We start from the raw sequence: 25,443 nt of genomic DNA, 5'->3' as shown, positions 1-25,443 counted from the left end.
GGAGATAAGGGATGATATTTCCCTGTAGCTACTCAAAGAAATAGAGGTTAAGATAATCTTCAAGGATTTCTTCTAGATCATAGGAAGAGAAGGGGGCAAGGTGTGGCAAGGGACTGAACATTAACAGAAAGCTTGTGAATTGGCACTATGGAGGAAGTTTTTGGAACATTTGACCACCAGGAAGCATTCATTGAATTGCTGTTAGGGAATTACATTCATTGGAGTACCTGAGGTACCAACCTTGTAGGTTCAAAGCTGTCCTGACTGATAAGGACTTTAAATTAAAATGAAGGCAAAGAAAAATTGGTAGCTAGATTTGTATTTAATTTTTCACAGCTGGGTTTAGCATTCAGGATAATAGTATATCAGAGGAGGGGAGGATGCAGAGAAGGTATTAACGAGTAAATGAGAACAGCAATCTGGTAGGTGATACCAACAGTAGAAAGGCTAGGTCTAATCCAGCTAAGGAAGTCTGTGTACAGTAAGATAAACAGACATGTTTGCATTCTAATACAAGGAATCTGGGCAACAAAATAAGAAACCTAAATTACTTGAGCAGGATATGAAACAGCATATAATGTGGATAGCATAACCATAGCAGTCATGGCCAGAATACAGAGATTGAAGGTCATATGGCTCCTTAGCAAAAATAGAAATTTAGGTACATTGTACATTAATGATGTACAATTTAGGCATTGTACATTAATGATGTATTTTACATTGTACATTAATGAGTAATGACTGAAAAAAGAAGCAGGAATAGCATAGATAAAACAGAATTAAACTGGATGAAAATAATTTTGGGGAAGGACAGAAAAAGTTCTACTAGGATAGTGCTGTGTCATAAGATTTGAATATGGATCAAGATTTCTTATGTTGTTAGAGAGAGGATCTTGAAAATGACACGTCCCACTAGTATTTAACCACTTAGATATAGTTTAGAGAACAAATGCTGCTAATAATAATAGGACCCAGTTATTTCTGAATATGTTTAGTCAGAAGATTTCTTTGAATAGATTTCTTTACTGGAACCAGTAAAAAGTGAGCATGGTTTGGTAACAGTGAGAACATTATAAAAAATAATCTTGGATTGTGTTATCACAAGGTGATTCAATTTAGTTAAATGGAAATAAACAAAGTGGCTCTTCAACTCAAGATTCTCAATTTCAACTTTAATAAGCTATGGGAAGTAATTTGTTTTGGAACTCTTTCTCATCCAACAGATACTCGTAGTTTTGTGTTAATCTTTTTTGTATTACTTTCTTCAGGATGCAGCATTGATTATATGATGCTGCATAACAGAGAGAACTGAGGAGGGACTGTAACCCTAATAATATCCACATCTTCCCACCATTTTATAGCAAATAATTGATCAGTTCTGAAGGCACCTCTTAGGTATTCTACTCTCCTTACCATAAATCACAAGCAGTTCACTGTAAATAGTCATGTTGATCTCCAGATGTAAACTACCCCTCTATGCAATCAGCAAAGGGCACTCATTTCTGTATCCAAGCAGATTTTCTACTGCACCACTGACTTCTGAACACTAAACCTGAAACCTGAAATTGCTTAGAATTCATCAAGTCAACAATAGTAGTGTTAGCACATGGCATAAATCCATATTTTGACATGCTGAAGACAGCGTTAGCTTTTCTGTTATCTTATTAAATTGTAGCAGACTCACATTGCGTATAATACAACCAGGTTGATAAATGCTTGGCTTCAACTAGACTCTCCCATTTATTTTCACACTGTCAGACCTAATCCATAACTGCTGTTCAGCAGCAGGAAGCAGGCGATGAGGGTGCAGCTTGACTCAGCTGGTAGCTGACTACTAGGAACTGAAAATGTGCAATATTTCACTATCATTTCAGGTTGAATCCCAGATTAATTTATTTTCATTTCATAATCCCCCATCAAAGGAAAGGTATGTTTATAATCATATTAATTAAATTTATTTGTGTGTCAATTCTCATAAGCTTCTATACAAGAAATTACTGCTTTCTTATGAAAAATCTAATATTTTAAATTAATTAAGAATATGGCTGCAAAATACAGGAAGGATTAATTATTTATATTTAAATTAGAATACATCTATTATTCATTATTAATATCTGTAACAGGAGGGATGGCAGGGTCGCCGTGCTAGCCCCTGTCGCCTCCTCTACTGTGCCAAGCTTCGGACTTGCACCCTCCTATTCTCGCCTGCCACGACTTTGATGATATCTGTGTTTTTATAGGGAGGCTACCTCTCTTCCACTTGGCCACAGTTCTCCTGCTCCGGGTGTTCTGTATCTCTAAGCCTTATGGGCCTTCTCTGTACGCCGCCCTTCTCACTAGGGCCTTCTCTGTACTGCTGCCCCTCTCACTGGGGCTCTCCACACCCACACTGGGGCTTCTCCATAATGCTGCCCCTCTCCTGGGGCTCTCAACGCCCCCACTGGGGCCTTCTCTGTAGTGCTGCCCTCTCACTGGGCTCTTCCCTCTGCAAGGTTGCCCCCTCTCATGGGGCTCTTCCCTCTGCAAGGTTGCCCTCTCTCACTGGCCTCTTCCTTCTGCAAGGTTGCCCTCTCACTGGGCTCTTCCCTTAAGTGCTGCCCCTCACTGGGCTCTTCCCTGCAGTGCCGCCCCTCACCGGGCTCTCTTCAGCAGTGCCAACCCTCACCGGGCTCTTCTCTGCAAGGCTGCCCTCTCACAGGGCTCTTCTTCGCAATGCTGCCCCTCACCGGACTCTTGTCTGGAGCTGGGGTCTGTACCCCTGAACTCCGTGCCCTCGCTGGGGCTGGGGTCCTCACTCTACCGTGAGTCGCCTATGAGGCCTCCTCCATCCCCTTATAGCCTCACCCAAACCACTGGTGTAAACAAACTGCAACATAAACACAAGTCCCTGGGCTACAAAGCAAGCATAAGCCTCCAGTTAAACTGTGCTCAGGCCTACCAGGGTTCTCTGTCACCCGGTGGTGACCAACTCTGCTCTGGCCTCCCAGCTCTGCTTTTCTTTTCTTTCTGGCAGGGCAGTTTGTCTTTTCTTTCTGGCAGGGAGCTCCTTCTGCCTTGGCTGCTGGTAGGGAACCCCCCCTTTTGTTGCCTTGGTGACCGGCACCTGATGAGCCTTCCTGGCTCTTGCAGTAGCAGGCACCTTAGTGTCCTGCTACAATATCAATAAAAAGTCAGAGAGCTGTGTCCTCCAGGTCAGCTGAATAGTATAGTATCTGGTAGGGCAAGGATAGCTTATATTCATCTTTACCTCTCTCTGAGCATAAGGGTCATTCTTATCCATATCACAAAAGTTAGAATAGCCTCAGGATATTTGGTCTAGCAGCCATACTGTATCTAATGTCTTACAGTCTTGTTTAGTTCTCCCTAAATTGAAACAGTGGGTTTTTAATTGTGTCATTAAAAACCCCACTGTTTCAATTTAGGGACTTCTATCACATTACACTGCATCATGCCCCCCTATCAGATCGCCTGCCTCCCTCCCCCCAGGCAGGTTTCACCAGAAAAAAAAACACCTTGAGGGGCCCAATCCTCCCCCCTGCCCCTCCTCCCCTGAGCCTGCCTGCCTCTCCTGCGGCCAGAGGGCAAGCTGCCAGTGAGCTGAGAAGTCCTTCAGCTGTGGGGGAACCTGGTCCTTCCCTCTGCAGCAGTGGCACCCTCTGGATAGCACCCACCTGCTAGCAGCCCACCTGGGTGCTCCCAGGGGGCACCGCCACCACTGAGAGAAGCACCAGGCCTCATGTATCTCAGGGACCACTTGGCCTGCCAGCCACTCATGCAGTCAGGCTCCACTGAGAAAAAAAAAAGAAAAAAGTGGTGAGGAACAGGATCTTTCCCCCCCCCCCCCCTTTCCTGGAGACTCTGGTGCAGTGGGGGGATGAGCTTCTGGTGGTCCAAGTAGTCCCTGAGCTGCAGGTAACCCTGGTCCTTCCCTCCACAGCAGTGGGACATGATGGGACCACCTGGGTTGGTTGCTAGTGGGGGGCACTGCTGCCATGGAAGGAAGGACTAGGGCTCCCTGCAGCTCAGGGACCACTAAACCCACCAGCAACTTGCTCCCCTCACCAGGGGAGAGGCAGGCGGGCAGGCTCTCAAAGGAAAAAAAAAAATCAGACTCCTCACCACATTTTTCCTTTTTTCCCCTCAGTGGTAACTGTCTGCATGAGCTGCTGCCAGGTCATACAGTTCCTGAGATGCATGGGGCCCAGTGCTTCCCTCTGTAGTGATGGCACCCCCCAGGACTGCCCAGGCCAGGTGCTAGTGGGTGAATGCTGCTGTGGAGAGAAGGTCTGGGGGCCCCCAGAGCTCAGGGGCCACTTGGCCCTCTGGCCACTTGCCTCCTGGTCGTGGGAGAGGCAGGTGGGCTACATGGCCATGTGCACCATCCCCACTGCCTTCCTGCTACCTGGGACTGCCTGGGAATGGGCTGGCTTTCCCCTGGGGCAGAGTGACAAGGTGGCAGGAGGGCAGCTGGGTGTGCTGATGGTGGGAGAAGGTGGCGGGGATGGTGCATGGGGTTCTGGAAGCCCGTCAAGCTTGAACTTCCCTAAGCATGTCTTGGGCTTCCAGGACGCCATGCACCATTGCACTTTGTTATGTAGTAAACTAAAACACCTCAGATGGGTTTTACTGAAACAAGAAGCCCCTTCTTGCCTGTACCCCCCCCCACACCATTTTGTGCATTTCTTTTTCCTTCTGAGTATTGGCAGAGACCTAGCACACTCATTGCTTGGGTGTAGCAAGGCTCAGAGCAAGCCAGAAAGCTGAAGTGGCTTTCTGTAGGAGGAACCTAGAAACTACATCTGCATATCAGTTGAGCTAAGTGTCACTAAATAAAACAAAATAACTAAAATATCCACTTTAAAGCAAAGCCTGAAGAAACAAGAAAAGCCAAGGTACATTGACTGTAAATATATCCTGGTGAACACATCCCCCACTTTGATTAAAACCTATTTCCCAAAGCAAACTTCCCATATCTGTCTAAAGTTTATACTAAATCAGTCTGCTGCATCTAACTTAACTCACTTATTGTCCCCAGTGGCCTTTGATCCTCACTACATCACGTTGAATTTTAATATATTTCTCACAGTGCATTTTTATATTTCATCTGTCCCATCTTTGCCCTGGCATTCTGTATTTTATATTTTATACCTTTTAACTTTTAACACATGTATTTCTTCTTTAAAGTAAGTCATACCTTGTATTACTAAAATTATTATTATAAGAATACATTGGAATTATAATCACTGGAATTGTATTGCTGTATTGGGCTGGTCCCCCAGAGTGAATGCGAGTATGCATGAATCAGTAGATAACTGAAGACAAAGCAAGATCCTCTGGCTGTTAATTGACAGTAGCCTAGCCAGAAGAACTTACCATTAAAAAACTCTACTCTACAAGCCATTTTAGGCTAATCAAGCCAAGGAACTGATTCTTGGAACTGAGCACCCACCCTATTGACTATTCCTGCAGCCCTTAACTATACCATTGTTAAATTAATCAAAATCACAAACTGACTCATGAAACTGCACATACCAGCAGGTGAAGACCCCAGTGAATAACAGCTGTCACACACTACTCAAGACCCATGTGGGACAGCAACCTCTGGAATGGGCAGCCAAGATGGTGCTGGGGGATCACATAAGTCTGTCAGAGAAGGATAAAAGGCAGTAAAGTGTGACCCTCAGTGGCACCCTTTCATCCAGCACCTAACCAACTGAGACAGAAGGACAAGCAGGCAACCCCCATCTGGAAAAGACATAACCTTGGAGGAAGCTGTCTATTGACAGCAGACTCCAGGGCCTTGGATAGGTAGATATACTGACACCAGTGCTCTCACAATCACTACAGCAACTACTATACACTATATTACCTTTGTAGCCAACAGTACTTTGCTATGTAAGAAGATCATTTAGAGCAGAATATGCTGCCAAATGTGTAAACAGTGACACCATTAAAGCGATGTAAATAGGCAATTAAAACACTTTAAAGGCCAATGTTGTCATGTGTACTAGCACCTGTATACACTCATGATAAATCTGCCACACCCAGGACACATGTAGCCAGGATGAGCCAATAATAGTATGCAAGGGGTTTCCCCAAATATTGTAATTATAGTGCCCTTGCCTTATACAATTTGGGTAGGTGCTGGAACACAGGAAACATGTCTGCATCCCGGGGTGACCCAAAATTTAAGTGATGAGTACTCTGTTTTTTACAGTTAAAATAAGCCACTGCAGGTTAAATGATCAAAATACTTTAACATATACCTGGGCTATCAGAGCTTCTGATACGTTCCAAGCAAAAGTTCGATTTGTAAACTGTTCCTTTTTCATGTCTACAGATAAAATTTCTGCTTTTTTTTTATAATATTCCTGCCAGTGCAAGCCTCAATGCTTCCTTTTCAAAATAGTAAGATAAGGTAAGATTTCTGCTAGGGTACTAATGTAAATTGGGGGAGGGGAAGCCTTCAGGTAGGTGAGGTAAGGCAAGGCTTCTTCTGTAAACAGCTTAATAAATAAAATGCCCTTGTTTAGGTCATAACAGAGAAAGAAGTAGAAACTAGTGGAAAACTATAAAGGAAAGCTTTATTGAATTATATATCTTCCTTTTCTGCTTTAGACAACATCCTATATCCTGTCAACAACTTATTTCTGAACAACAGACGTTGGATTCTATGTTCAAGAATTCTTGCCACAAAAAATGCTGTTATTTTGCTTAGCACAAACACAGAATGTGCAAAAATTGTACTGGACTGAAGAAATCAAACCTGATGTTCCCATCTTAGATGGAATAATAGCTGTCATAGCTATAACAGTTTAATGACCAGGTACTCTTCAATGTCTTTCTCCCCCTTTACCACAGCTGTTTAGGTGATCTGTCATGACTATTTGTTGCAGTGTAAGTTAGAAAGAAATCAACAAAACCAATAGGTAGATTACAAAACTTGGACAATTCCACAGCCTCCATCCCTGGTACACATGGCCAGTGGCAAGTAAATTCATATGCGGTATGCAAAACAAATAATGGGGGAGGACGTGTGTGTGTGTGTGTGTGTGTGTGTGTGTGTGTGTGTGTGTACACACATATATATACACATGTGTATGTACACACACACACACTCACACACATGTATATTACAGCCTCAAAAGGAGTGCAAAACTAAACGTAACAGGAAGAAGCTTTAAGGTTATACAGCACAAAACAATTGTTGAAAGATCATATAACTGAAATGCAGTGGAACATGTTTACATTCTTGGCAGCTACTTGCTTTGTGGACAAGTGACACCTCCACATTCTTAGGAGAGATTCTGGCTTTGGGTGGTCAGTGTTGAGACCTAGCATAGTTAGGGTAAGGAATGTGGGTGGACCACATAGTGAATCACCAAAGAAATGAATGTCTTGCTCAGTTCACAGCTTACTGGCCAATTCCTATTTAACATTAATAATTTTTCACCTGTGTTTGTCTCCCTTTAACTCAGTTCTTTATATGCCCATGTCATAGTTACAATACAAAGAAAACATCAATGCTTGAACCTATTCCACCCTTACTTTCCCTGTGGCTAATATATACTGTTCTTCTTCAATGGCTGGGCCAGCCGCTGTATGAAGTTCTGGCCAGCTTATCTGCTGGAACTTTATGCTAGATGGCTTATTTATGATTATTATAGGTAGAGAGTAACTAATTACATTAGGCTGGGTGCTAGCTGGCATTTGCAAATTTTGACAATTTTTTTTCCTTTCTATGGTGAATGGGCATTTATCACTGATTTACACTGACTGTGCACCCTGCCTAGTTTCAGGGTAATGTGTCTACACTTGAAATTACTAAATGTACTGTGCACCCTAAGTTAATGTGAAATAAGCAATTTTTGGCAGGTGTCTACATGTGCAGGGACTTGGTACTAAGTCTAGTACCAAGTCCTTCCAGCCCTGTCATGTGCCCCTGCGACCCTTTGCTACACTCACCTGTGGCCAAGCAGCAGATCTGGAGAGGAGACAGGCCAGGCAGAGACAGCCTTTGTTCAGGCTGGGGGGCGGGGCACAAGAGGCCTGCAGTGGTCTTGCAAGTTGCACAGGAGCCAGTGTGCCTCAAGGCACAAAATGGCTGCAGGCTTTTATAGCCTGTAGCTAGGAGCTGCCACAAAGCATCCCAGCCCTGGCCCAGGAAAGGCTTTCAGCCAGAAGTCCTGGGGCTGAGCTCAGGCTAGCACCCTAGTGGCAGGACAGACCCAGCACTAAAGGTATTGTCAGGTTGCATCTACATGTGTGTTATTGAGCATTAACTAATCATGAATAAATTTGATACCTTCATTTGCAGGTATCAAATTTAGTTGTGATCAGTCATTTTTGCTGTGCCGTAAGGACACGCATGAGTAGACACGTACCTTTACTGTGCAGTAAATTGGGATAAGGTGCATTAATGCATCTCATGTAGATGTGCCCTGTATTTGGATTTTGTAGTGCCCTTTTCACAAGCACATTTTCTTCATTCACAAGAGGACAATTTGCTCTGTTTGGTTTCTTTCCCAAATTCCTGAACTTCAGTAAATATTAAAATGTTCATTAATTTTAATGATGACAACTTTTTATAGTGCTTTTTCATTAATCAAATTAGTTTTGGATTATACCCTCTAAACTTATTATTAAAAAAAATATTGCTGACTTTTCACTCATGCTTCAATCACCTCAGGCACTTAAGAGCATCTCTACAATATAAGCTTAAGGTGGCTTGGTAAGTTTGTAGTATAGTGACACTATTAGTTTGCTACCAGAAATACTCTAGCCAGCATTTCTCTCTCTCTTCATCCCCTAACATTATTTATAAAATGGCCATAATCTGCAAATCATCTACTGAATTATATGTATAATTTAAACCAAAGATATCAGACATTCATTTCAGTCGGGTCCTGTGACAGTGTTCCTTTTTGAGTGGGGGGGTCTAGCATAGTGAGAGGTAAAATTTTGGGGGTGTACTATCTTATTGAGCCAACTGAATACAACATCACTAACAGTACCATCCAGACCACAGAATCATGTTCAGAATTATTTGTCTGAGTAATTTCACAAATAACACCTACTTACTCCATTGGAGTTTGTGGAACTGTGTCAGTGGGTGCATGTACATGCACATGCTCTGGGGTAAACCAGTGCTGGAGCATTTGAACGTGTAAACTCTAGACTATTTTCTCCCCAGGAAGGCATCTACATGTGCAAGGAAGTGGGATAAGATTTGTTGCTTATGGCAGCAGTCTGTTCCCACCCCCACCCCCACCAGCCCCCTGGAGCAGCCAGGGGGAGCTCTAGGGGAGGTCAGGGAGCATGGGCCATGGGGCTGGGAGATTGCTTCCTACCCCCAGGAGTTGCCTGCTGACTGGGTAGTCTCCAGTGGCAAAGACCGGGCGGGGACAATGTCCCCCTGCCCCAGCAGCAGGGGCCTGGAAGATTCTTATCCTCCATCCCTGCGAGATGGTTGTTTTTAAGAATCTCCCAGCCCCGAATCTGTGATTGTGGAGTGGTGACTGGGTGCAAACTTCTGTGAATCTCCCAGCCCCAACTTCATGATCACAAAATTGGGGCTGGGAGATAATCTCGCAACACCTGCTCCATGACTGCAGAGTGGGGGCTGGGAGCTCTCTGCTGCTGGGGCAGGGACATATTGTTCCCACCTTGGATCTGGTGGCAGAGCCTGCCCTGGCAGCAGGAAACTCCTGAGGGCAGGGAAGAGTCTTCCACCCCCTGCTGTCTGGCTGACTGTCTACATGTGCCACACTGTCCAGTAAATTACTCTTGAGTAAATTTGCTATTTGTATTTACAGGTAGCAAATTTAGTCAGGATTAGAGCAAATTACTATGCAGCAAGCATCTGCACATGTAGACAGTGATGCTTGTTCTGCAGTAATTTGCTTTAATTTAAAGTAAAGCATCTCATGTTAATGTTCCCAGTGTTTCCCAAATATTTGAGCAGCCACTAATCCAACACCCTGTAAAGTGAGTTTCAGTACATCTGCTGACTTCACTAGATACCAGACCCTTGTTTCTGAATTATGAAAAAAATTATAAATGCTAACATTAATATCATCAAGATGTTTTTACTGCCAGTGCAATAGCTATTTGTTAATATTTTGGAGAAGTTTTAGTTATCAAAGTAGGCAACAGAAACATGAGTTTGCATGTATCTCATTTTGATCAGTACTTATTAAAGAATGGTCTGAGAAGCTGCAAACAGAAATGAGTGAAATTTATCAGGTTCCTTAAAAATGAACTGGATCATTTCTTCTCTAGACTTATGTACAGATCTAGAAATGCTAAGTTTGGCTTTAGTATATCTTGTGAGTCTATTTTTGTTTCAAGGAGCAGCAGAGCTGTTTAAAAGGAACATTTGCCATTTTACCAGAAATCTTTGGAAGTTAGAGAAGTTCAGTCATGTAGATAATTTTCTTTCCTTTGGTAGCTCTATCATTAGCCAAGAAGAAATACAATCAGTGCCCAGCAAATGAGGTGAAGGAAGAGGACAAGAAGAGCAACCCCTTGTGGGGTGTGCGAAACGGACTGTATTTGATTTGGATTTGGATTCAGCCCAAATTGGGGACAGTGATTCAATTAGTTGATTCAGATCATTGTTCCCAATTTGATTCAGCTGTGTCTGAATCTGAAGATTCAATGCTGATTCGGAGAATCAGCGATTCAGACATAGACACAGCTTTAAAAGTTTTTTCTACACACCTCTAGGTACCAGGCATAGCATGTGAATGCTGAGATGCTGGGGTGGATGGAGTGTCCCACAGGAACTCTGGGCACCCCTGTGTACCCCTGGCTCAGCAATCGACTGCAGGGGGACCCCGGGTGCCCCCCCCCAGACCCAGAAGGCACCAGTCACCTAGCTGGAGGTGCTTCTGGTCCACTTCTGGGTCTGCTCCTGAGCTTGCTGTGGAGCATCCCCTGCTCCTGTGGGACACTCCATCTGCCACACCATTGCAGTATTCATGAGCTACTTGGTACCTTGAGGTATGTAGAAAAAAAAAGAATGCTGTGTCTATATCTGAATTGTCAAATCTTTCTGAATCTTTCCAAATCAATTTGGAGGGTTCCGATTAAATTCAGAGAGATTAATTCTGATTTGATTTGAATTCAGAGATTTGGCCACCGAATTGGGCCAAATCTCTGCTGAATTGAATCAGGAAACAAAGCTTCACACAGCCCTACTAATTATCCAAAAGAAAAACCCTACTAAATAAAATCCCCCAATATATTTGTTTATATTAATATGAAGTTATTTTACAATAGGATAATGGTCAGAAACATAGCAGAATCTAGTAAAAATCAGAATATCACACTACACTTGCTCTGCACCTAGCTGGATCTATTTTTCCTTTACAATTCGGCTCTCAGCTCAAAGCACATTGTTATAATGGCAATACTAGTGCCTCTGTTGTCATTTTTGTGTTAATACCTTCATTTCAAAACCTCTTCATTAGGACTCCCTAACTAGGTAAATCTGACTCTGGGATGATATTTGACAAGTAAACTTGATGCCCAAGAACGTTTTTTTTTTAATTGAATTTATATTTTCATGAGGTTTGCACTTTCAATTGTCATCCAAAGTTCATTTTGTTTGGAAACCTGACAGTTTTTACAGTCCTATTGGTTTGAATAGCCTTTTTTTCCCCCCTACAGTTTGGGAGAAAGATCTGATAAGGTTGTTTTTCACTGTTTTGTATAGAGCCCTGTACGGACTGGGATAGTTAGGTACTTTGTCAGCTTTGACACGTATAGTCACTCCTTTTAGGTAACCAAAGATCAATGGCACCATGAAAACATTTTATCTTATTCTTACTTTTAACTTGTCTCACAGCAAAAATATTCCATGGGACGAGAGCAATGTCATTGTAGTTGTATCATAATTTTCCAGCTACTGTAGTGCAGTGGGAGGAAAGCACTTAGTGGCATACAGTATCTTTCACCATTTCTCCAGCTATATTTATTCAATGAGTATGTTATTACAAAAACATGCTAAAAGTGAAAATAAAACAAAATAAGTGCTCCTATATGATCCCATTCATCATTAAAAGCTATTTGAATTGCAGAGAAGCCTTTGTATCATTAAGTCACTTTCCCTGTTCCCTATGTTTTTGAGCCAATCTTGTTATTGCATTTGAATCGGTCCCTTGATTTGAGCACAGAAATGAAAGTGTTCAGTATGTCAAGTCCTTTGTAATTTAAATTAATCAAATGAAGTTCAGTGGGCATATTTCCCCTTCCAAATAGCTTTTCCCCAGCAAATCACTAAAAAGTTGTCCCATAATAGGCTATTATGCAAATATTGCTTAACCTCTTCTAATATGATGACAGTGTTGTGTTTTCTGGCCAGTTTCCATATGGTACTAAAGAGTGCAGAATAAGCAAGTAACTGTGATAAATTTCTGTTAGAATAATCACCTGCATTTTACAGCTACTTTTTGATGGATAACTATCACTTGCTAAGCAAAAATACCAATTCACTATGAAGCCAATTAAAACAGACATATACAACTACACTCAAGACAGGATTAAAATATCTCTTTTGCATAACTTTGGATACTGGGTTCACTGGGATGAAGTGGGCCCAGGCAAGGAAGAGAGTGTTGTGTGGTGGCATTTTGTTGCTGACCCTTTCTTCTGGAATACCCCCATACAGACAGAGGAAAAAAAAAAAAAAAACAACAACAATGTCAGCAGGATGATTATGGCTAATGGCTATGATAATACAACAAAGTTCTACTGCATCCAGCAAAACTCTGATGCAAGGCTTAGCCTGCTTGTATTTGATCCATTAATGCTTCAGTGCATTAGGATGGCTACCACAGGAACTCTCTGCATTAACAAGTGTGAAGAAACATGGTTTTCTTCCCCAAAAATGAGATCTAAAATTAAAAGTACACCTTAAGAACTCTGCAAGGGCCTTGTTATACAGTAAATTTCAGTGGCTCCTGGAGCTCTCAACACCTGGATGATCCAACTTTAACACCTGAAACTAGTTTTAAGCACACATTAGGTGATTCAAAGTTACACCACTCCAGGGCAGGATTATCTCTGATGTGTTACCCACCTCATGTATTCTGGGGTGGCTACACCTTAGTGTAAACACTCCACCTGCCCCCCTCTCCCCAACTGGCCCACATCAGACACATTGCCCAGCATCAGGTGCACTGTCCCCCTTGCCACCCCCAACACCCCAGATTCCTGTTCAAAGCCCTGCTTGCCTCCCCTCCACCAGCTTTCTTGGGGCTGGGAGAAGCGGACAAGGTGATCGGCTGTCGGGGGTCACGTGCTTCCTGTGCCGACCCCAGCAAGTGAAGTAAAGAGACAGAGAGAGAGAGAGATAGTGTATGTGCATCCATATGTGTGTGGCAACATGGGAGCTGCTTGGGCAGCTGGGCTGAGAGGGGCAGGGGGCTGCAGGTCCAGAGTTTGGGGCACCAGCAGGGCTGGGGGGCAGGGGTTTTTGGGTTGGGTATAAGGGGCACCAGGGGGAGACAGGGGGCTGTGGGTTGGGAGTGAGAGGCACTGGGGAAAGGCAGGTGGATGTGGGTCAGGAGTGAGAGGCACCAGGGGCAAGGGGGCTGCAGGTCAGGAGTGAGGGGCACTGGGGGAGGCAGGGGGCTGTGGATTGGTAGTGAGGGGCACCGGCAGGGCTGGGGAGCAGGGGGCTGTAGGTCAGGAGTAAGGGGCACTGGGGAGGGACAGGGGCTTCGGGTCAGTAGTTAGTGGTACCAGGGGGGGCAGTGGGCTGTGGGTTGGGGGTGAGGAGCACCAGGTGGAGGAAGGAGGCTGCAGGACAGGAGTGAGGGGCACTAGGGGAGAGGCATGGGGCTGTGGGTTGGGAGTGAGAGGCACCGGAGGGCATGGGGGCTGTGGGTCAGGAGTGAGGGGCACTAGCAGCTCTGGGAAGCAGGGGCTTAGGAGTGAAGGGCAGAAGCAGGGAACTGGCTTATCACTGCCCCCCACAATCATGTGCCCCTCCCCGCTTTCTTTCCCCCTCCTCCCTCCCCCTCCCAGGTGTCCTCTTTTTTGATGCTGGAAATATGGTAACCCTATGGAGGCCATCTATTCTAACCCTCCGCTAAAAGCAGGACCATCCCCGACTAGGTCATCCCAGCCAAAGCTTTGTCTAGCCAGGTCTTGAAAACCTCCAAGGATGGAGATTCCACAACCTCTCTGGGTAACCTGTTCCAGTGTTTATCTACCTTCTTAGTGAGAAAATTCTTCCTAATATCTAACCCCAAAACTTTACTTCCTGCAACGTGAGACTGTTGCTCCTGGTTCTGTCAGCTGCCACCACTGAGAACAGCCTAGCTCCATCCTCCTTTCAGACTGCCTTCAGGTGGTTAAAGGCTACTGTTAAATCCCCTCTCAGTTTTCTCTTCTCCAGACTAAATCAGCCTAGTTCCCGAAGCCTCTTCTCAAAAGGCATGTGCCCCAGCCCCCTCACAATTTTTGTTGCCCTTTTCTGGACTCTCTCCAATTTTTCCACACCCTTTCTGTAGTGGGTGGTCCAAAATTGAACACAGTACTCCGGATGTGGCTGCAGTAGTGCTGAATAGAGGGTAATAATCATTTTCCTTGACCTGCTGGTAACACTCCTACCAATATGGCCCAGTATGCTGTTAGCCTTCTTTGTAGCAAGGGCACACTGTTGACTCATATTCAGCTTATTGTTAACTGTAACCCCCAAGTCCTTTTCTGCAGAGCTGCTGCCCAGCCAGTCAGCTGCCAGCACGTACTGTTGCATGGGATTGCTCTATCCTAAGTGCAGGACTTTGCACTTGTCCTTGTTGATTCTCATGAGATTTCTTTTGGCCCAATCCTCCAATTTGTCTACGTCACTCTGGGTCTAGCCCAACCCAGCAGTGTTGGGTACTGCAATGTACTACTCCTCCCAGCTTGGTGTCATCTGCAAACTTGCTGAGGGTGCACTGTATGCCAACTTCCAGGTTATTAATGAAGACATTGAACAGCAATGGCCCCAGGACCAACCCCTGGGGCACTCCACTTGATACCAGCTGCAAACTAGACATTGAACTATTGATTACTATCCTATGAGCCTGACGCTCGAAACAGTTTTCTATCCATCTTACAGTACATCCAGCCAGCCAGCCTGTATTTCCTTAGCTTGCTGGTGAGAATGTTGTGGGAGACTGTATCAAAAGTCTTGCTAAAATCAAGGTGTATCACATCCTCTGGTTTCCCCACATCCACAGAGCCATCATAGAAGGCAATCAGGTGGGCCTGGCATAATTTGCCCTTGGTGAATTCATGCTTACTGTTCCTAATCTCCTTCTTCTCCTCCAAGTGCTTAGAAATGGGTTCCTTGAGGATCTGCTCCATGGTTTTTCCAGGGACTGAGATGACTATACCTTGCAGGAAAATTTCTTTGCCTCTATATTTCTGATCAGGGACTGGGACATCCCCCCCTCCCCACTGGAATCCTGGGCAAACTCAGGAGAGGCACAGCTGGGCCCAGAGTCAGAGAGGATCTGATTAGGAAACTACAGGCCCGTTAGTCTTACCTCGGTCCTGGGGAAGCTCTTTGAGAAAATTATCCAGGAGCACATCTGCGAGGGATCGGCATGGTGGACGATGCTCAGAGGCAATCAACATGGTTAATTAGGGGCAGGTCCTGTCAGACCAACCTGGTGGCCTTCTACGACCAGGTCACAAAATCCTTGGACACAGGTGTCACGGTGGACGTAGTCTTTCTGGACTTTAGGAAGGCCTTTGACACTGTCTCTCACCCCATTCTCATCAAAAAATGAGGCAACTGTGGCATCAATGCCTACACAGTCAGATGGGTCACAAATTGGCTAGAGGGCTGCACCCAGAGAGTGGTGGTGGATGGGTCATTTTTGACCTGGAGGGATGTGGGCAGTGGGGTTCCGCAGGGCTCGGTCCTCGGGCCTACACTATTCAACATCTTCATCAGCGACTTGGACAAGGGGGTGAAAAGCACCTTGTTTAAGTTTGTAGATGACACTAAGATGTGGGGAGCAGTAGGCATGTTAGAAGGGAGGGACAGGCTACAGCTAGACCTGGGCAGGTTACAAGGGTAGGCAGATGAGAATAGGATGGGTTTCAATACTGACATGTGCAGGGTACTGCACCTGGAAAGGAAGAACCAGCAGCATACCTATAGGCTGGGGAACTCCCTTCTTGTCAGCACAGATGCAGAAAAGGACCTTGGAGTCATTATTGATTCCAAGATGAACATGGGCTGCCAATGTGAGGACACAGTCAGTAGGGCCAAATGCACCTCGTCATGCATCCACAGATTTATCACGAGAAGGTCCAAGGAGTTGATCCTCCCCCTCTATGTGACATTTGTCAGGCCACAGTTGGAGTACTGCATTTAGTTCTGGGCGTTGCACTTCAGGAGGGATGTGAACAGCATTGAGAGAGTTCAAAGGAGGGCCACTATCATGATCAGGGGGCAGCAGGGCAGACTCTATGAGGAGAAGCTATGGTACCTGAATCTGTTCAGCCTTCACAAGAGAAGGCTGAGGCGGGATCTGGTGGCCATCTATAAACTTACCAAGGGGGACCAGTGGGGAATGGGAGAGACCCTGTTCCCCCAAGCACTACCAGGAGTAACTAGGAATAACGGCCATAAGTTGACTGAGAGTAGATTCAGGCTGGACATTAAAAGACAATACTTCACAGGGTGGCTAGGATCTGGAACCAACTTTCAAGGGAAGTGGTGCTTGATCCTACCCTGGGGGTCTTCAAAAGGAGGCCAGTTAATCACCTTGCCAGGGTTGTTTGACCCCAACATTCTTTCCTGCCTATGGCAGCGGGTCAGACTTGATGATCTGCTCAGGTCCCTTCTGACTCTACCAACTATGAAACTATGGGATCACCCATTTGATCTTTCCCTGGGGTGAGGTGTCAGGCACAGCTGTGGAGGTGCCCAGAGGCATGGCCTCTCCTTCCCTCTATGTGGTGGTCTTCAGAGAGGGGGAGGAGTCCTCAATATCAGAGGGCTCCAGCTGTGCCAAGGCCTTTCTCTTGCCTTTGCCCCCAGAGGGGACCTGCAGCCACTCAGCCGTGGGGTGGTCCTGAGGTGGACAGACTCCAGTAGGAGAAGGTGAGGGTTGGGGGGGTGGGGCAGCTATGATGGGGGCATGACTAGGGGCAGGAGGGCCCTGCTCCCTCTCTCCACCTGTTGCTGCTGTCTTCCCTGGGACTCTGCCAAACTTGTTTGGTGGGTGGGGTCCCTTGAGCTCATGGAGGAGCTTGTAGTTGTGGCTGGGGTGCCAGGAGACCTGAGGGGGGAGGGGTGCTGTTGGTAGTGGCACCCCTTTTGCCAGTGGGACTGTGGATGACCTCCCCACTTGGCCCATGGGGCATTCATAATGCAAGTTCCCTGGGACACAGCACCAGAAGCACCTCAGGTTCCCCAGTGTATAGAAAATCCTCAGCAGGGCCCCCTGAAAAGGAAATGCCAGGCACCCCTAAGCCTCCATCTGCACTTCCACCATCAGCTGGAACATAAACTTGGGATGGAAAGAGCACACATGGAGGAGGCCAGGGTCTTGGCACCCCAGCAAGAGGGCCCCCACAAGAGAGAACTCATCCCAGGGTTTGGAGCTGGGGAAGCAAGGCCCAATTGGGGATACAGGGAGGGACAGAGCTGAGTATCACCCTGGTCCCCAGATCTTCTAGATGATAAAGGTGGATGTATTCACCCTCCATCATGAGAAAAACAAAACATCCAGTGGGGCTGGTGAATCTAGTAGGGCCAGGCTGGGGTTGTGGAGGAGAAGGGGGTAGGGAGGAAGGGGGATGAAGCTTACTGAGCTACAGCCCCACAGAGGAAAAAAAAATGGGAGGGCTATGCTTTGAGAATGTCGGGGAGGGGGAACACAAACACACACAAGGGCTGGGGAAACTCAAGCTGGCTTACTCAGCTACACAACAAACACCAGGGCAGGGTAAGTGGACCACAGGATTTACCAGACAAGGGCAAGAACACACAGGGAAGGCTGCTGAGGCAGATGTAACAGATGAAACCATCTGGAGGTGGGGGGGGGCTTGGTGGTGGAGGGGCTTGGTTTGTTAAATATCTGTCCAGGAGCCCCTCAGGCCTCCAGCCAGTAGCTGAGCAGCAGAGCAGTAGGCAGGAAGACAAAACAGGGTCAGATGCAGTGAGGTAGCTGTGGGGAAGGGTAGGAGCAGTTAGTCAATTAGGGAGTAATCCAGTTAAGGTGTGGTGTCAGGTGGTGTAAGGTGGTGCAGCAAGAAATCTCCCTCTCTCCTGAGAGGGGGCAGCAGGAGAATAACAGCAGCAGTGATGGTAGGAGCTGTCTAGTTCAACCACTCAGGGTGAGCTTCTGGTGAAAGTGGAGGTAAAGTTGGGGGTTGGCCTGCCAAGGCAGCTGGGACAGGCAGGGCACCTTCAGGCTCTGGCAGTGATGGTGGGGGAAGGGCCCACAGGTGGTTCAGGTGCCCTCCTCAGGCTCTCCCCCAACTGCAGCTTAGCAGTGGGCTTGGCAGCAGGCCAGAACATGGATGCAGGAGCTGTGGTGCGGTGCTGGGGTGTGCTGCAGTGCAGTGGGCCCCTCCCTGAGTGGGGCAGCAGCACTTACTCTGAGACCAAGCGGGCAGTTAGCAGTAGCCAGAGGCAGGAAAGGGCTTGGCCATCTTCTCCCCAGAAGCTCCTGAGACCAAGCTTACAGCAAACAGCAACAGCAGCAGCCTGGGACAGGAAAGGACATGGCCAACTTCCTCCCAGAATCTCCTGCAGGCATATATCCCTAAGCTGCTAGCCAAGGCAGCTTTTTGTACTGATAGGGTCAGGACAGATACTGGTCCCAGGCTCTAGCTCCCCCTGGCTGCAGATCTGGGAGGAGCCAGGCAGGGTTATTTTGTGCCAAGTTGCACAATTTGCTCCACAAAAAAAGTGCATGTATGAGCACATGCACTGAGGCAAAAAGCCCCAGCTCAAATTTGTACCACTTCTATTTGTCCTGCTGTAAGCACACATTCTTGCATGTGTGGACAAGCCCAGGAAGGCCAAAGTGCAACTGGAGTTGCAGCTAGCAAGGGATGTGAAGGGTAACATGAAAGCTTTCTACAAGTATGTCAGTAGCAAAAGGATGAGCAGGGCAAGTGTGAGTCCTTTACTGAATGGTGGAGGCAACCTTGTGACAGGGGATTCAGAAAATGCTGAAGTGCTCAATGCCTTTTTGCCACAATCTTCACAGGCAAGACCATCTCCAAGACTACTGCACTGGGCATCACAGTTTGGGGAGTTGCTGAGCAGACCTCAGTGCTGAAAGAACAGGTTAGGGTCTATTTAGAAAAACTGGACATATACAAATCAATGGTAATGGATTGGATGCACCTGAGGGTGCTAAGGGAGTTGGCTGATGAAATTGCAGAGCCATTGGTCATCATCTTTGAAAACTCATGGCTATCAGAAGAGGTCCTGGATGACTGGAGAAGCACAAACATAGTGCCCATATTTAAGAAAGGGGAAAAAAAGGATCCAGGGAACTACAGACCAGTCAGTCTCACCTCAGTCCCTGGAAAAATCATGGAGCAGATCCTCAAGGAATCCATTTCTAAGCACATGGAGGAGAAGAAGGGGATTAGGAATAGTCAGCATGAATTCACAAAGGGCACGTCAGACCAACCTAATTGCCTTCTATGATGAGATGACTGGCTCTGTCATGCTGAAGTCCCCATGAAGAATGTTTCCAGGCTGCTAGACAGTCCTAAACAGGAGCCCATGGAGGAAGCCCCTCATTCTGCTGACCAGGGCCTGCCCCTGAGACCAAGGGTGCCAACGCTGAGGCCTCTGCCTATGCAAATGAAGGCACAGCAGTGGAGGGTCCTCCCTCTGATGATCTGGGAGATATAGAGGCCCTGGGGCTCACCCCAATGAGTCCTGAGGGAGGAAGTTTCTTTTCCCAGGACCCCAAGGCAGACTCCAAAGCCACCCTAGTGCCAAGCAGGTCTTTTCCCTCTCCTGAGGAAAACCTCACCTTCAGCCTGCCCTATAGTCCCACACCAGAGGGGGTTTTGTTGGGGTCCCCTAATCAACAGGCTGATCTTATCAGAGACCCTGCACAGACCCGCCAGGGCTCCAGCTCTATCCTACCATCTTGTGAAGAAGCCCCACCCCTGTCCCAAGGGGCTGAAGAGCTCTTCCAATCCTAACCAGAGGCCGGGGTCTTAGCAAACCAAGGGGTTCAGATGGTGCCTAGGGAGCCACTGAGCCCCAAGACCAGGAGGAGAATGCCCAAGAACCAGCAGTCACATTTGGGCTAGCTGCCAGTGGGTCTTGGTTGCACAGTTGGCCTTTGTGCGGCACTGCTGCCATAGTTTCATAGTTGGTAGGGTAGGAAGGGACCTGAGCAGATCAAGTCCGACCCTCTGCCATGGCAGGAAAAAGTACTGGGGTCAAACGACCCCAGCAAAGTGTTTGTTTAACCTCCTTTTAAAGACCCCCAGGGTAGGAGCCAGCACCACTTAGCTAGGAAGTTGGTTCCAGATCCTAGCTGCCCTGACTGTGAAGTAGCACCTTCTGATATCTAGTTTGAATCTACCCTCTGCCAGCTTGTGACCATTATTTCTAATCACTCCTGGTAGTGCTTGGGGGAACAGGGAGTCCCCTAATGCCTGCTCATCCCCTCTGACTAATTTGTAACAGGCCACTAGATCCCCCCTCAGCCTCCTCTTGTGGAAGCTGAACAGGTTCAGGGCCCTTAGCCTCTCCTCGTAGGGCCTGCCCTGCTGCCCCCTGATCATGCGGATGACCCTCCTCTGAACCCTCTCAGTGCTGTCCACATCCCTCCTGAACTGCAGCACGCAGAACTGAACACAGTACTCCAACTGCAGCCTGACCAGTGTCTCATACAGGGGGAGGTTAACCTGCTTGAGATGCATCTGTGACAAGGTGTGGTTGGCCTTCCTGACCACATCCCCACACTGTCCGCCCATGTTCATTTTGGCATCAATAATGATTCCAAGATCCTTTTCTGTCTCTGCACTGACAAGAAGGGTGTTTCCTAGCCTTGGGGTATGCTGCTGGTTCTTCCTCCCCAGGTGCAGTACCTTGTACTTGTCAGTGTTGAAACCCATCCTGTTCTCATCTGCCCACCCCTGTAACTTGTCTAGGTCCAATTGCAGCCTATTCCTCCCTTCTAGTGTGCCCACAGCCCCCCACACCTTAGTGTCATCAAACAAATTTGAATAGGGTGCTTTTTACCCTCTTGTCCAAGTCACTGATGAAGATGTTTACCTGGGACAGCGCCCAGATACCACTCACACTGCAGCCTTGCCCCACTCTTCTGTTTTCTCCATCACTCTAAGGGCACATGCCTTGTGTGCTGGGGCAGCAGAAGCACCATAGAGATGCTCTGGACAGAAACCAGAGCATCCAGGTCCTCTCTGGAGGACCAGCTTCTGGGTTACCTCCAGGCATGGTCTACCTCCTACCCCACTTTTTCCTTCTGTAAGGTTTTTTCTTCTGTGGGGTCTTTTTGGATACCTGGATTTCCAGTGTGGGGAACTCTTTTTTTCTTTCATACCGTGCCTCTGGCACGTGCTTGCTTGTCTGGACATGCCCAATGGGGCTACTCATGAATAGCAGCATTTCTGCAGTGTGATTAAAGGGTATGCAACCTAGCATTAGCTCTTACATCAGCTGTGAAATTTGTAGTAACAACTGACGCTTCAACGCATTGTACAGTATTGTCCTTAACAGAGAACCTGTAGCTAATTACCTTGTGAATACATTTCTTTATAAACACTTTCCTTCTCCATGTACATGCTTTTTTGTTCCAAGTTGCCCAGGATTTGGTAAAGCAATAACAATGCAGTAGTCATCTTTTTAAAACTGTTAATGACAAAGACCTAAAACATGAAACCAGCAAGAGTCATTAAAGGCCTTGTGGCAGGAAAAATGAATGTTGATGGATTCAGTTCCAAACACAACCGTGCTGGTGAGAATATAGATGTGGACTAATGTGAACATAGTAATCCAGCCACTAATTCTGAGCATAGGCTGTATCCTAAACACTTAAGCTCCTTCAATTTAGAGGGAGCTTAACTGGGCCTATTCATTTCTCACTTTGTATATGTAGATTCTAATCTTTAAGACATGAGATGTCCTACCCAACCATACCCCCATCCACTAAAATCTACAAAACTTAGCAGAAATATTCCACTGGCAATAGATGTAAGTCACTTTGGTGACATAACTACTGGTAGCTACTTTGGTTGTCGGCAGTTTTTGAACTCAAGTTTTTGACCATGAGTCTTTACCAAGTGAGCTAAGGGAACAAAAGTAAGATCCAGAAATGGACTTAAGTAGAGAAGCCCTACTCAGATATCAGGGAAACTTTAAAAGTATCTCACTTTTTCACTTTAAAGTTCCTCCTACAATTGCAAGTCCAAAATAGCTCTAGTCTTAACAGGGCTTTGAAGCTCAGTGCCAGCAGTTCAGAATAGGCTCTCTTCCACTGGAGACCTAGAAGATGTTCTTGGCACAGGCATACCAGAAACACAGGCAGGACTGGGCTCCACTCAAAATGAAGTTTTTCATTTTTTTTTCTTTTCAAATATAGTATTTTGAAAACCAGGGGAGTAGGTAGCACTGCCTCTTATGCAATAATTGAGTGATTACTGATTAGACATATGCACACCCCCACATATGCCACCAGGAACTAAGAATCCCAGGTTTAAATTTCTTCCCTGCCTGAGTAGATTCAAACCCATATCTTGTCTTTTCCAGAATGTGCCCTAAACCATGAGCTATATGCTGACAAGGGTTTATGGCCCTCTCCGGTAGCTCTAAAGCTGTTCAGAGACTAGAAATTAGATCATTTTAATTTTAAAATATTAGTGATGTTCACTTACCTGCAGTTTTAATGACTCTATAACTTGATTTTGACTTAATGATGAAGCCTACTCAAAGAAACTCTGGTTTACTATTAAAAATACTATATTTTATCCACTTTTTAAAGTTGGAACAAGATGAAGCACATTTTCAGTTCTTAGCTATAGTGTTGACCATTGCTGTGCCCTGAATAAAATTCTGGAAGAGAGGATATGAGGCTTTTGCACAGGGTTGCCAACCAAGGACTTTTACTGACAACTAAACTTTTTACTGACAATTTTTTTACATTGTTTAAATGTAATCCTTCTGCCAAAACCTGTACAAGGGCTTGGTTCAAACCATGGTTAAAGGTTTGGTTGTCAATAAAAAGTTTGCAGATTATCAGTTAAAAAAAAAATCTTTGGTTGGCAATCCTTTTTGACTGTACAAATGGTTTTACATGTTTACCAGGCTGAAGAACTTTCCTAGGGGTCCCCTACTCAAACCCTGGTACCCCTGACTGCACTCCTCACTGTGCCACCTATACCACCCCTCATCCTTACCCCCTCAGTCCCCACTCCCTCCCATACCAGCACAGATCCTCAAATAAGAACCACTGTCTGCCTGACTGCTGCCCAACAATGTTACAGACAGATAGGAGGCAGCAGCAGCATGTGGCTGGGTGTTAGTGAAGAGCTCCAGAATGTCCTGTGAATTACAACACACTGGGAAACGATCTCTTCAGAGTGCTGAAGAGACACTGCTGGGACACCAACTGTTGCTGTTATGCACTGTGTTTAAATAATGTGTTCCAATGCTTTCCTACCATGGAGCTTCCATTCACTCTAGTGGCTTTATGCTTTTATGGATGGCTCCATTTTTTACAGATTTGATAGACAAGTATTTGTAGTCTGGTTATTTACAGAGTGTCTGTAAATTTACAGGCAGCTGACAACTCTGCTTTAGCAGCTGAAAGCAATTTATGATTAGGTGAAAAATATTTTAACAGACAAGGTTCTTTGGATGAATCTGATATCTTTTATTAGACCAACTTAAATAGTTGGAAAACAATTATTTTTTCCAACTATTTAAGTTGGTCTAATAAAAGATATCAGATTCACCCAAAGAACCTTGTCTGCCTATGTTCTTAGACCAACATGGCTACAACCTACACACCTGTAACATGGAAAATATTTTAACTGCATTTGTTCTACTAAAATTAAAGGACTCTTAGATGATTTGCTTTTTTCTCATCTGTTCCTGATTGTGTTGAAAATTTGAAACAAACCACTTTTAAACCAATAAAATAACCTGCTAGAAAATAACTATTATTTTCTATTTGAGTCTTTGGATTGTATTGTCTGGCAATGAGTTGCTACCATGGTCTGGTAAGGAGATCATCTGCAAACAATTGTGGTTAGCTTACAGAGTAGTGTCATCATTTGACAGAGTGGGACAATTAATAACAATGTCCAAGCTAGCAGGCTTATATATGTTCTTCAGAGGGCAACAGTGAGTTTTCAGAACTGTTATACAATGTATTTAAAGAAATTATTTATGGAATTAAAAACAGTTGTATATTAAATATTAATTGCTTTAATCATGAAAAAGCAAATGTGAAAAGTTTTCCAGGTAAATTGCATAGTCCACCTAAATATACAACTGTTTTTCATAGCCAAAACTCCTCCCTTTTATATTTCTCTCCCTCTTTCATAGCATCCCTTGGTCTCTGGCCACTGGGTACCATTTTCACTAAAAAACATCATACTTCTCTGTTTCAGCCAGAAAAGGTCTCTTCATGATTTGAACCCCTTCTAAAAGAGGAGGTTTGGCAAAAAAACCCACAAAAAACTTCTATTGCTGAGTGCTTCACTTCACAACAAATCCAAATAAATGCAGGGCCTTCAAGCATTAGCCATTGTGCTGTCTGCAGAACAAATTGGCTTCCTTTATCACATGCTAGATTTTAGGATCCTAAATGCTTAAAGGTAAAGAGTGGGAGGGAAGCAGAAATTTTGTTCAAACACAATTCTCCCTGTGTCATGTTTCTAGTATGTTAGAAAGTTGTTCTCTGAACTGATGTGTCTTTCATCAAGTGCTCTTTCAATGTTATAAAAGCAGATTGTACTGGCCTCGATATCCCAGCTTGACACTAAACTTGTATTAAAAGCCTATCAAAAGGAGGTATACTGCTGAGTTCACCATAATGGTTATATTTGGAGATGCTGCTGCATACGTCTCTGTGATGGAGTGCAAAATGGAGGAAATAATATCTAAGAAGCTTGGGAAGCAACTAATTTAAGGTTCATGGGGCCTACAAAAGGAAAACAGTGAGCAAAGCAAGAAGGAAATGATCAAATGTACTTTATCTAAAATGATCTTCCTATGCTTTAAGTACTTTTGGGAGGAGCAGGGAAACTGGTTTTGCCCTTCAAACAAGGGCAGAATTTTCCAACATACAATATATGTACAAATCATTTCACAGCTCTTAATACACATGAGTAAATGAAAGATGTGGATCTTATAAAAGCTAATGAAGTAGCTACATTTCCTTTCTTTTTTTAAGATTCTTGAAGCACAAAGCTTCT

Source organism: Alligator sinensis, unplaced genomic scaffold (genome assembly GCF_000455745.1).
Source record: "Alligator sinensis unplaced genomic scaffold, ASM45574v1 scaffold1075_1, whole genome shotgun sequence".
In the NCBI taxonomy this organism is placed as follows: domain Eukaryota; kingdom Metazoa; phylum Chordata; order Crocodylia; family Alligatoridae; genus Alligator; species Alligator sinensis.
The sequence above is the reverse complement of the archived record's forward strand: the minus strand, read 5'-3'. Positions refer to the sequence as shown.